The sequence below is a fragment of the Schistocerca americana genome, chromosome 3, assembly GCF_021461395.2.
Source record: "Schistocerca americana isolate TAMUIC-IGC-003095 chromosome 3, iqSchAmer2.1, whole genome shotgun sequence".
Classification (NCBI taxonomy): Eukaryota; Metazoa; Arthropoda; class Insecta; order Orthoptera; family Acrididae; genus Schistocerca; species Schistocerca americana.
This window is the reverse complement of record NC_060121.1, coordinates 659,329,330-659,343,724: the sequence shown is the minus strand read 5'-3', so window position 1 is coordinate 659,343,724 and position 14,395 is coordinate 659,329,330. Positions and strand designations below refer to the sequence as shown.

At 41.3% G+C, this 14,395-nt stretch overlaps 1 protein-coding gene across 1 annotated transcript in view; it reads right to left on the bottom strand.

The window, feature by feature from the left end:
• The window catches only part of LOC124606283 (glutamate receptor ionotropic, NMDA 2B-like), a 727,746-nt gene that overhangs the window by 141,953 nt on the left and 571,398 nt on the right, over positions 1 to 14,395 (bottom strand). The window lies entirely within an intron of this gene.

Genomic DNA, 14,395 nt, shown 5'->3' with positions numbered 1-14,395 from the left:
GTGACTTAAGGCAGGATACACAGGGTGTTTCAGAGTGCATTAAACGTCCAGGTCTGATAGATCACATCACGGGGAACAACTTCTGTTAGAGACAAAATGTTCGCATACGCTTTCCGGCTTTACTTGTCCTCTTTTAATTGGTTATGCCCGAGAGGTGACAGGGCGTAGGGCACTGTGCAGCGATCGCATATTGTGCGTGTTGCATATAATCTAGTCATCTGCTCCGCCTGACAGGGGCTAGCTTGAGCTTCTAAAATATCTTCCTGCGCTTAGAGACACGAATTCTTAAGGTTTTCTTGTTGAAAATCACTCTGTAACGTTACTAGGGTAGGTAGTATGCCGGTGCAGCCGTCTGGTTAATAGAAACTACTAGTTCGGTGAAATATTGTCTTTTCATGGCTAGCAAATTCAATAAAAAGACGCCTAGTGTTGCTGTAAAGCATAAACGAACATTTTGATCCCTATGACGTGATCTATCACTCCTACACATTTGATGCAAAGACTTTGAAACATCCTGTATATTGGATCCAACAACATGGCACAGAAAAAGTTAGGGATTGTAATGGACATCTTATTGAGGATACGAACACATGTCCGGAAACATTATCCAACAGCGCCACATAGCGGTAAATTTACAGGGGCCTACAACTCCCGCTGCTGGAACACATAATCGGCAATATACGTCAGTTCGTAAGCTGACGGTATTTAGGCCTGGACATGTTCGATGCTTTTAACCAAGGAGGTTAGAATCGATGGAGTTGCCCTAACACCGTAAATCTGAAGCCAGCGACTTTCGCACTTCGCCATATTGTGGATATGAAAATACTGTGAGTGGCGTAAGTCTATTGCTGTGTTATTTGTCGAAATAATAACGCAAATTGTGAAAAAATAGTTACTTGTGTCGCCTATGTATGTAGAAACCTAAGGAGAAAGTTAGTTACTACTTTCTGCAGGTACTTTAGCTAAACGCGCCAATTCGTTTCGTGGCCTATTCGTTTCGTTCTTTACACTCACTAGCTTCAAGCTTTTTATTTTTATAATATGTAGGATAACGAAGGATAACGCAAGGAGAAGCTTCTGGATCAGTCCATTGTGTCGAAAAGATGGGTAACAAACAAAATATATCACAGTATGTTCTGAGCGTTTCTGTAAAGTTTACACTGATGGAATTCCGACATCAAGCATTTACATTACAGTCAGCGTCGTGCCTAGCACATTTTCGTTCATGCAGAATGTAAATTTTGTTGACTGAATTGTTTTAGTGTGTGATAGGTATCTATCTAACAGAATTTGATATTAGACTTATTTTCCATTGCTGTTGGCAGCTACTGTCACAGGAAATGGCCATGCATTGTATCTACATCTATGTGATTACTCTGCTATTCACAATAAAGTGCATGACAGAGGGTTCAATGAACCACCTTCAAGCTGTCTCTCTACCGTTTAACCCTCTAACGGCGCGCGGGAAAAACGAGCGCTTAAATTTTTTCTGTGCGAGCCCTGATTTCTCTTATTTTATCGTGATGATCATTTCTCCCTGTGTAGGTGGGTGCCAACAGAATGTTTTCGCAATCGGAGGAGAATACTGGTGATTGAAATTTTCTGAGAAGATCTCGTCGCAACGAAAAACGCCATTGTTTTAATGATTGCCGCTGCAATTCACGTATCCTTCGCGATAATACAAAACGAGCTTCCCTTCTTTGTACTTTTTCGACGTCATCCGTCAGTCCCATCTGATGCGCATCCCACACCGCACAGCAATACTCCAGAATAGAGCGGACAAGCGTGGTGTAAGCAGTCTCTTTAGTAGACCTGTTGCACCTTCTAAGTGTTCTGCCAATGAATCGCAGTCGTTGGTTTGCTCTATCCACAACATTATCTATGTGATCGTTCCGATTCAGGTTATTTATAATTGTAATCCCTAAGTATTTAGTTGAATTTACAGCCTTAAGATATGTGTGACTTAAGGCGTAATCGAAATTTAGCGGATTCCTTTTAGTACTCATGTGAATAACTTCACACTTTTCTTTATTCAAGGTCAATTGCCACTTTTCGTACCATACAGATATCTTATCTAAATCATTTTGCAATTCGTTTTGGTCATTTGATGACTTTTCAAGACGGTAAATGACAGCATCATCTGCAAACAATCTAATAGGGATACTCAGATTGTCTCCTAAGTAGTTAATATAGATCAGGAATAAAAGAGGTCCTATAACACTTACTTGGGGAACGCCGGATATTAATACTGTTTTACTCAATGACTTCCGTCTGTGACCTTTCTGACAGGAAATCACGAATCCAGTCCCACAACTGAGGCGATATTCCATAGGCACGACGTTTGGTTAGAAAAAGCTTGTGAGAAATGGTGTCGAAAGCCTTCTGGAAATCTAAAAATATGGAATCAATTTGACATCCTTTGTCGATAGCACTCATCACTTCATGAGTATAAAGAGCTCTTTGTGTTTTGCAAGAACGATTTTTTCTGAATCCGTGCTGACTACGTGTCAATAAATCGTTTGCTTCATAATGTTCGAATACAGTGTATGTTCCAAAACCCTACCGCAAATCGATGTTAGTGATATGGGCCTATAATTCAACGGATTACCCTACTTCCCTTTTTGTGTATTGGTTTAACTTGAGCAATTTTCAGTCTTTACGTACAGATCTTTCTGTGAGCGAGCGGTTGTATATAATTGTTAGTATGGAGCTATTGTGTCAGCATACTCTGATAATTTAATTCGGTGTTTATGTTTGAGATAATCCTGGGAGCAGAAGCTGTGATTAGTAACAAACAATTCATTCTGATACCTACCTAATGCTCCCTCTGAAACTCTCAACAACCTCTTGTTTTTTCAACTTACCTAGGTACCATCTTCATGATTTCCTATCTTTTTGCAATTTCTTTAGTTTTAATCTACAGTTCATAACCAATAATCTGTGGCCAGACTACACATCTGACCCTGGAAATATCTTACAATTTAAAATCTGGTTCTGAAATCTGTGCCTTACTGTTAAATAATCAACTTGAAACCTTCTAGGGTCTCCACGTCTCTTTCACATATACGACCTCCTTTTACAATTCTTAACATAAGTGTTCGCGATGATTACATCATACTCTGTCTAAAATTCTACCAGACAGCTTACTCTTTCTTTCCTTTCCCCCAATTCCATATTGACCTACTGTTTTCCCTTCTATTACTTTTCCTGCTACCGAATTCCGGTCCGCCATTGCAATTAAATTTTCGTCTAATTTAACCATCTGAATAATTTCTTTTATCTCATAATACATTTCTTCAATCTCTTCGTCGCATGTAGAGCTAGTTGGCGTATAAACTTGTACTACTGTGATGGGTGTTGGGTTCTTGTATGTCTTTGCTACGATAATGCGTTCACTATGCTATTGGCTGTTGCTTACCCCAATACTTATTTTCTTACTCATTTTTAGACCAACTCCAGCATTACTCCTGTTTGATTCGTATTTATAACCCTGTGCTCATCTGGCCAGAAGTCTGGTTCATTCTGCCACGGAACTTCGCTAATTCCCACTACACCTAACTTCAACCTATGCATATCTCTTTTTAAATTTTCTAATCTACCTAGCCAATTAAAGGATCCTAACATTCTGCACTGAGACTGGTCGGTTCATTGCCAGTTCTGTTTTTCCTAATGATGACATTCTCCTGAGTAGTCTCTACTGGGAGATCCGAATGGGGGACTATTTTATCTCCGGAATATTTTAGTCAAGGGGGGATGCCATCACATTTAATCATACAGTAGAGCTGTGTGTCTTCAGAAAAAATAACAGTTGTAGTTTCCCATTGCTTTCAGCCGTTCGAAAGACCAGCACATCAATGTCACGTTGTTGATGTTACAAAGCCAGATCAGTCACACATCCAGACTGTTGCCCCTGCAGCTAACTACTGGAAGGACTGCTGCTCGCTCGTCTTCAGGAACCACACGTTTGTCTGGTCTTTCAATAGATACTCCTCTGTTGTAATTGTAGCTACAGTTCTATTATCTGTGTCACTGAGGAAAGCAATCTTCCCCATCACAGAATGTTCCGTTGCTGTGCGTTTATGTCTGAAAAAAATTGCGATGTACTGAATGTTTGCCACATAAAAGGACAACTTCATAATTTTTCGTTTCCAGATTAGAAGTAATGGCGGAAAATATCGTGTAATGGACACATATAAGTAACTTTCCACATGTTGCTATTGATGATGAATAACGGAGATAGATAATTTGTTGATATGTTGAATCTTTTGTTCGTTTGTCATTTGACATTCGATGTAGAACGCTTCGTCCATAAACTTTCCCATACAGTGGACGGTCATTGATATAACTAAATGTGTGGCTCCGCACTTTATAACTCTGAAAACATGAAGCGAAGCTGGAGAGCTTTTACTTTAGTGGAGTTCACACCGTTTTGATTGTAGGTGGCATGCTGAAATTCTTTCCCGGAATGATTCGGACCTTAAAAAGTGTCATGCATTTCGCACTCAGAGCTCTTCCTCCTGAGTGTCCAGGGCGTGCCTCGTTAGCTTAAATGGTGGGTCACTGCTTGTAAAAGGCACGTTTTCCATTTTCTGACACATCTTGAACTTGTCACAGTTATTCAATAAGTGAAGTTCTTTGCGTCGTATGGTAGGTTTCGCCGACAAAATCCTTCATCAATCACTAATATTGTGTTTTTCAAGACTACTCATTTTGGGGCGCAACTAGTTTAGTAGCTCAGGACAGATTTGTGCCTCTGAGAGACATGCTTGGTTAGTTGAGTTGATGAGACTATCACTCACGAAAAGTTAGCTCTAGATTGAAACTGAGGGACGGATTGATTAAATTGTAATGACTCAGGAAGTTTCATGCCTTTAGCCATCATAAATCACATTTCTGTTCTGACTGCTCGACTGCACTTTTGATCTTTGATGAATAGTTTTATCAATAAACTTACTTCCAGTGTAATAACTGAATAGAGAGGCTACACGGAGCAGTTTTTACCACACTTCTTGCCTAAACTTGCCAAGGAAAATACTGAACCAGCTGATACCATCTGTGTTTTTACCCATGACGTCATGGAAATGGCGGGCACAAATCACTCATCGAAATTAATGGTGCCTGAAATACGCACCAAAAAAAGGAATTATAGCTATTCTCATGACGTCAAGTTTGATTTCATCAACTCACAACAAACTGTCAGCTTCAAATATAAGATAGATCTTGGGCTTCACTACGGATCAGTTTGTCTCTACAGCCTCTATTCAAAAACATAACATAGTAGCAAAATAAATGTTACTGCACAGAATAATTGTTTATTCTCTGGTTTGAAATTAGTTCCACACAGCAGTATTCAACGATATTCATGTTTTAAAACCAGTTTCGAAGCTCTGACAACTTCATCATCAGGTAACTAGGACATTAATGCAAAGCGTACAGACATCCACATAATCATTAATATAATAAATACATTTTGGGAATGGTGTACACCTAATAGAATAAACCCAATCTAAACATGTAATTTACAATTATAAAGTTTCATTTATTTTTGACACAGTACGTTTTTGTGAAACAGTCATCACCAGTTTCAGTGCAATCATCATCGATTTAAACCCACAAAGGCCATTTTCAGATGTTATATGTGTGGCATTTGGTAAACAAACATTCATGCATTAATTATGAGAATGCACGAACGTTTGCTCACCAGATACCCTTCATACTAGCTGACAGTGGTCATCCTGGGATGAAACCAGTTATGATTATGTCATAAAAAGTATTTTATGTTAAAAGTAAAATGATCATTGATCTGCATAAATAGAATGGGGCTTTTTTCCAAAAATAGGTCATAAATCTTTGAACATGTCAAATATTACAACTGGAAACTTAACAGAAACGTCATATGTCTAATTACTAAGTAACAGTACTAAATATACAAAATGAAAAAGTGGGGTGGGGAATGGCAGATAGTGGCCACTGTAGATAGGGGAACAGATGTCACATCGCTGCTCTGTGTAGTGTGTCCACTGGTGTGGTACTCGATCTAGCGATGAGGCTGTAACTACAACAGACAGTCACATAACTGAAATGAAAAATATAGATAAAACAGTACGCTAGCCTACATCCCCACCAAATTACACACAATGCAGTGACACCACAGCCAACTGTTTAAACAGAGCCGATGTGACATACAATAAGGCAACCATCTTACTGATCTTATATTATGCTCTGGTGTGTGTCTTCCTGACTAAAGAATATGGTATTAAGCTGTGATTTAAAACTCTATGGTGGTGCCAAGTGTTTTTCATACTAACGAGTAGTATTATGTGTTGTGTTATGTACTGTGATCACTGCGGCTATAAGAGTATCACGTTACATATCTAGAACTTGAAAATCAGTTTTCAGAGCTTTAAAACCTCTGGAATAAGTATATGTAATAACTGTTTGTTTGCTAAAGTGGTTAATTTACATGTGAAGTCATATGTAAACTATATGGGAATAGATTACACAGAGTTCAACACTGTGTACCATTTGGTAACAACTTACGATTTTATGAAGTGTCCCGGCTAAATGACATGATATTACCAACCAGTGAAGCTATGATTTATAGCCTCACTATATAGTTAGACATTTTTCACACTAAGAAACAGTATTTGCAACACACCCTATGCCATATGCTTCTATGTACCATATGCTGTGTTAATGTGCTCTGGAATGTACAAGGGGCATTCAATAGGTACTGCAAAGCATTTTTTTCCTTATCGGACGACTCCAGTTGAAAAAATGTGGAATTAGTTGTGGAAGATAGTGGAATATTCCCACTTCCGCCCCTGTAGTTTCATGAAGTTTCTATATATGGCGGCACTATACATACACTCCTTGGTCCAAAGTGCCCGGACACCCCCAAAAACACACGTTTTTCATATTAGGTGCATTGTGCTGCCATCTACCGCCAGGTACTCCATATCAGCGACCTCAGTAGTCATTAGACATCGTGAGAGAGCAGAATGGGGCGCTCCGTGGAACTCACGCACTTCGAACGTGGTCAGGTGATTGGGTGTCACTTGCCTCATACGTCTGTACGCGAGATTTCCTAAACATCCCTAGGTCCACTGTTTCCGATGTGATAGTGAAGTGGAAACGTGAAGGGACACATACAGCACAAAAGCGTACTGGCTGACCTCGTCTGTTAACTGACAGAGACCGCCGACAGTTGAAGGAGGGTCGTAATTTATAATAGATAAACATCAGATAATAGATAAACATCACAGATAAACGAGGGCTACGGTTACCCATCCGTTACCATGCTGCAGGGTATCATTGTTGCTAAGGGTAAAATTCAGAACTCCACGACAAAACACTGATGGACCATGCAGGACGACTTGTGCACCTACATAGTTCTGGGTATTAATAGCAATATTGTCTATTGCTTTGTAAACTGTAACCCTTCTGCTCCTATAATATCGTGGCATCTTCTGTGTGAGCGATCCACAAAACATAATAGATAAACGTCATAGATAAACATCAGACCATCATATAGGAACTCCAAACTGCATAAGGATTCACTGCAAGTGCTATGACAGGCGGGAGGTGAGAAAACTTGTGTTTCTTGGTCGAGCGACTGCTCGTAAGCGACACATCACGCTGGTAAATGCCAAACGACGCCTCGCTTGGTGTAAGGAGCGTAAACATTGGACGATTGAACAGTGGGAAAACGTTATGTGGAGTGACGAATCACGGTACATAATGTGGCGATCCGATGGCAGGGTGTGGGTATGGCGAATGCCTGTTGAACGTCATCTGCCAGCGTGCGTAGTGCCAACAGTAAAATTCGGAGGCGGTGGTGTTACGGTGTGGTCGTGTTTTTCATCGAGGGGGCTTGCACCCCTTGTTGTTTTGCGTGGCGCTATCACAGCACAGGCCTACATTGATGTTTTAAGCACCTTCTTGCTTCCCACCGTTGAAGAGCAATTCGGGAATGGCGATTGCATCTTTCAACACGACCTAGCACCTGTTCATAATGCACGGCCTGTGGTGGAGTGGTTACACTACAATAACATCCCTTTAATGGACTGGCCTGCACACAGTCCTGATCTGAATCCTATAGAACGCCTGTGGGATGGTTTGGAACACCGACTTCGTGCCAGGCCTCACCCACCGACATCGATAGCTCTCCTCAGTGTAGCACTCCGTGAATAATGGGCTGCCATTCCCCAAGAAACCTTCGAGCACCTGACTGAACGTATGTCTATGAGGGTGGAAGTTGTCATCAAGGCTAAGGGTGGGCCAACACTATACTGAACTCCAGCGTTGCCGAAGGAGCGCCCACGAACTTGTAAGTCATGTTCAGCCAGGTGTCTGGATACTTTTGATTACATAGTGTAGCTTTGCAAACAGCGTCTGTAACGGAGGTTCACTCCATGCAGAGAGCTGTCACTGAATTTCTTTTGGTGGAAAACCGGATCATCGTAGATATTCGTAAGCGTCTGTGGCATGTCTGCAGAGACTTGGCAGAGGAAAAAGCATGGTGAGTCATTGGGTAAGGCGTGTGTCATTATCGGTACAAGGTCGTGCAAATGCTGGCCGACCGCATGCAGCTGTCACTCCTGCAGAGTTGGAACGGGCGGGCAGTCTCATTTCAGGTGATCGATGGACCACAATGAAACACTTCGCTGCTCAGTCTGAAGTCTCTGTTGGTAGTATTGACGCACTCGTCTACCAGTTGGGGTACTCATAAGTGTGTACCTGATGGATTCCTGGCCGCCTAACAGAAGACCATAAAAAGCAACAAAAGAACCATCTGAGCAGAATTTCTTGTAGGTTATGCGGGTGACCATGACAATTTTTTGTCGAACATCATCATTACAAACCGGAAACGAAACGGAAATTCATGGAGTGACGCCCCTTATATCTTCTCCGAAGAAAATGTTCAAAGCTGCACCCCCTGCGGGTAAAGTCACGGCGACGGTCATCTGCAACTCTGAAGGGGTTATTTCGTTTGATGTCCTTCCTCGTGGTTCATCGGTCGACTGTGAAGTGTATTGTGCTACCCTCAGGAAACTGAAGAAACGACTTCAGCGTGTTTATCAGCACAAAAATTCAAATGAACTTTTCCTTCTCTGTGACAATGTAAGGCCTCACACAAGTCTGTGCACCTGAGAGAAGCTCACTAAACTTCATTGGACTCTTCTTCCTCATCCAACCTACAACCTGGATCTCACACCTTCCTACTTCCATCTGTTTGGCCCCATGAAGGATGCACTTCGCGGGAAGCAGTACATGGATGATGGGGAAGTTACTAATGAAGCATCACGCCAACCACCATACGGGCATACAGATCCTCCCAGCAAGGTGCTGTAAGGTTGTGGCACTGAACGGATGTTATGTTGATAAATATGGTTTTGTAGCCGAAAGAGTGGGGAACAGTATGGAATATTGGAATGAGGAATAAAACCAAGCTGCTTTCAGAAAAAAATATGTGTTGCATTAATTAATAAACTCCTGTCATACTATAATGTGACAGCCATACGTTTGCTTAAGTGTTAGGAATTTTTTTCTATACACGTGAATGTGGGGAAGAGTTGGTAACGTGTACCCAAGAAGACGTGTGTTCGGTCTGCCTATAGTTTTCGTTATTTAGCTTGGAAATTGATACCACCAACTCCAACACTGTTTGCGATTTGGTAACAATCTTTTGGATTTTATCAAGTGTTCTGACTAAAGAGATGATATCAAGCTATGACTTTTAAATACAATGTGTGACCCTACACACATAATCATTCACAGAGTTAAAAGACTTGGTAAATGACAGATATAAATCCTACAGCTGACTGACAAGGGATCGAAATTGGAAACCATTTGCTCCATAGTCTAACACTTCTTGACACTTGCCTGACAGCACTGTCTGCAGCAGTCATGGCCTGCCCTACAGCTTTTGCAGAACAACAGTCATATTCATGCGTCCAAGTACTCCTGGTGCCTGCGGAGGTTAACACAGGCAATCACAACTATATATCTTAGTTGCCTATCGATATGATGCACTTTGCACTTGGTAGGTGGTGCTGAAGTATCTGGTGTATCATGTGACATCAGCTGGCGTCGCACAAGTGGAGTGGTGTCTCGGCAGCCCTCAGCTGGCAGCTGGCGGTAGCAATTTTATGAGTAAGGCTGCAGTGCGGCACAGACAGTGGTTTTGCTGGTAGTGTCAGATGCGTTTGACCCGCGACTGTGACAAACTCTCATCAGGGCATCGATGAATGCTGTGTCCTGCTGACACCAACCCTAGTTATTTGAGAATTAGCAAAACGTTCCTGCCGTACTACAGACGTGGTGAAACAGCTCAGGCGTTGGCGTGAGACCCTGTGACAGACAGTATGGCACTCTGTGATGGTCAGTACAGTTGGTGTAGTGATCTCAATGTGCAGCTTGGTATGTGGGTGGTGAAGTCCAGAATGTTGTCTTTTAAGTAAATAAACGTTTCTGTTCTATCCTACCATACAAAACACATACACACACACACACACACACACACACACACACACTCACACACACACACACACACACACACATGAAGAGTCTTGTATTTACGATAATCTACACGTGTCTTTGGCTGAAGATCCTGAACTGTAGTTCAAAATGAGTAGTTGGATGATCTTGAAAAGTAGTTGGAAGTGGGTAGATGAAAGTATAATAACCATAGTTTCTTAACGATATCATTGTAGCACAAGTGGAGTTAAACCTGGGGCAAGTGGACTCTGATCTGTAACGTCATAGGATTGAAAATCTCACCATTCTATACTTAGGATAGGATTCTGAACTTAGAAAATATGAAATCTGCCAAAATGCAGGCTGTCCTCATATCCCCCGGTCCACTATCTTCAGTTTAAGTGACCTGATAATCAGGGTGAGGTCGCCATCTTGGATTTGCAACGTTGAGACTCTCCTCTTATCTCTAGGTCAGCCATCTTGGTGCTGACGTCAGAGGTTGGTCTCGTATCTCCACGCCGACACCTTGGATTGTCATTTCGGATTTTTTAGGTTTCACATCAAAAGGACAATTATCCATCTTGCATTTTTGCATTTCCCGCCGCTTTACACTTACGACAAGTGGTGACCTCAGAGTAGTAAAAAACTAGGTTACTTAGAATTTCCCACCGTTTTTTGAATTTCGCTCTGTTTGATACAAAGTGCAATTGGGCTTGTCAGAGGAATGGGGTAGGGGGAAGGGAAGCCAGCAACATTGCATGACATCATCAATGGCATCATAGAGGAGGGGCGAAATATGGCAGCAATGCATACCATCGCTGTACATACCCAATCCTACCATGATTTAGCAGTACAGATGTTTTGTAGGTGGGATATGGCGTGCCAGGACTACGTTTTGTGATTAATGTAACCGATCCAAAGGTGCTCAAGGAAGACAGGTGTGGGAAGTGGATGACTTCATTTAAGATACTCACGGGTCCCTGGGATGCAATGGTTCAGGTGAAATGCATTTCTTTCTAGAATTATTGGAACTTGCAGAATTTAGGGGACGTGGAGATCCAGGCAAGGTAGTGTAAGTTATATTGGGGTGAATGAGGGATTAATAGATGAGGATATTGGTAGAAGGATATAAATTCCATGAGAGGAGTATTAGTATTTTTTGTCGGTTTTGGGCTTTGTGATGTATGGGAAGGAGGTTTGCTTTCCTTGTGTTTTTTGTCAAAAGTTAGACCTAAATATCATACTGTGTTAGTTGTAGATGGAGAGGTGGATATTTGAACATTGTAATCAAAGAATGTGGCTTGGTATTTCTACGAATTTTCTTGAAGTTTCCACATATTACACCATTCTACCAGGGGATTCCAGCGGTATTGGAGAGAAGCACAAAATTGAAGGATGTGGTGGGTAGCTGGCTAGGTGGTATCATCAATATATTGCAGGAGGCCTGTGCAAGTTGGTAGTCTGGGAATGTCTATGATGTATAGGATATAAAGGAGAAATGTTGGCACAGAGCCTTGAGGTATACCACGATGGGTTTAGCACTGCCAGTACTTATATAACTAGATTAATAATGGCTGATAGAGTATAGTGATTCATAGTGAACGATAGCCATAGACAAGAAGTTCTACTAAATGTAACAAGTTGGTGTTGAAAGTGCTAGTCAAGAAAGCGTTTCTGGCGTATTTATAGGAAATGGAATGAATGTGACTACCACAGTAATGGAGTGAGGTTATCTTAACTGATGTAGTGCTCGAAACATGTTTCATATTGAGTTGCAGTTCTATTCATAAAGTTAGTATGAATACTGGTGGTGCAAACTCCACTGATACTCTACTCCTCCCACTCACCCACTGGTTTCATTTTTCATTTTTTGTATAATATTAATTAGTATCTGTTGTTGTTGTTGTGGTCTTCAGTCCTGAGACTGGTTTGATGCAGCTCTCCATGCTACTCTATCCTGTGCAAGCTTCTTCATCTCCCAGTACCTACTGCAACCTACATCCTTATGAATCTGCTTAGCGTATTCATCTCTTGGTCTCCCTATACGATTTTTACCCTCCACGCTGCCCTCCAATACTAAATTGGTGATCCCTTGATGCCTCAGAACATGTCCTACCAACCGATCCCTTCTTCTGGTCAAGTTGTGCCACAAACTTCTCTTCTCCCCAATCCTATTCAATACTTCCTCATTAGTTATGTGATCTACCCATCTAATCTTCAGCATTCTTCTGTAGCACCACATTTCGAAAGCTTCTATTCTCTTCTTGTCCAAACTATTTATCGTCCATGTTTCACTTCCATACATGGCTACACTCCATACAAATACTTTCAGAAATGAGTTCCTGACACTTAAATCTATGTTAACAAATTTCTCTTCTTCAGAAACGCTTTCCTTGCCATTGCCAGTCTACATTTTATATCCTCTCTACTTCTACCATCATCAGTTATTTTACTCCCCAAATAGCAAAACTCCTTTACCACTTTAAGTGTCTCATTTCCTAATCTAATTCCCTCAGCATCACTCGACTTAATTCGACTACATTCCATTATCCTCGTTTTGCTTTTGTTGATGTTCATCTTATATCCTCCTTTCAAGACGCTATCCATTCCGTTCAACTGCTCTTCCAAGTCCTTTGCTGTGTCTGACAGAATTACAATGTCATCGGCGAACTTCAAAGTTTTTATTTCTTCTCCATGGATTTTAATACCTACTCCGAACTTATCTTTTGTTTCCTTTACAGCTTGCTCAATATACAGATTGAATAACATCGGGGAGAGGCTACAACCCTGTCTTACTCCCTTCCCACCAACTGCTTCCCTTTCATGTCCCTCGACTCTTATAACTGCCATCTGGTTTCTGTACAAATTGTAAATAGCCTTTCGCTCCCTGTATTTTACCCCTGCCACCTTCAGAATTTGAAGGAGAGTATTCCAGTAAATCTTGTCAAAAGCTTTCTCTAAGTCTACAAATGCTAGAAACGTAGGTTTGCCTTTCCTTAATCTTTTTTCTAAGATAAGTCTTAAGGTCAGTATTGCCTCACGTGTTCCAATATTTCTACGGAATCCAAACTGATCTTCCCCGAGGTCGGCTTCTACAAGTTTTTCCATTCGTCTGTAAAGAATTCGTGTTAGTATTTTGCAGCTGTGGCTTATTAAACTGACTGTTCGGTAATTTTCACATCTGTCAACATCTGCATTCTTTGGGATTGGAATTATTATATTCTTCTTGAAGTCTGAGGGTATTTCGCCTGTTTCATACATCTTGCTCACCAGATGATAGAGTTTTGTCAGGACTGGCTCTCCCAATGCCGTCAGTAGTTCCAATGGAATGTTGTCTACTCCCGGGGCCTTGTTTCGACTCAGGTCTTTCAGTGCTATGTCAAACTCTTCACGCAGTATCGTATCTCCCATTTCATCTTCATCTACATCCTCTTCCATTTCCATAACATTGTCCTCAAGTACATCGCCCTTGTGTAGACCCTCTATATACTCCTTCAACCTTTCTGCTTTCCCTTCTTTGCTTAGAACTGGGTTTCCATCTGAACTCTTGATATTCATACAAGTGGTTCTCTTATTTCCAAAGGTCTCTCTAATTTTCCTGTAGGCAGTATCTATCGTACCCCTAGTGAGATAAGCCTCTACATCCTTACATTTGTCCTCTAGCCATCCCTGCTTAGCCATTTTGCACTTCCTGTCGATCTCATTTTTGAGACGTTTGTATTCCTTTTTGCCTGCTTCGTTTACTGCATTTTTATATTTTCTCCTTTCATCAATTAAATTCAACATTTCTTCTGTTACCCAAGGATTTCTACTAGCCCTCGTCTTTTTACCTACTTGATCCTCTGTTGCCTTCACTACTTCATCCTTCAAAGCTACCCATTTTTCTTCTACTGTATTTCTTTCCCCCATTCCTGTC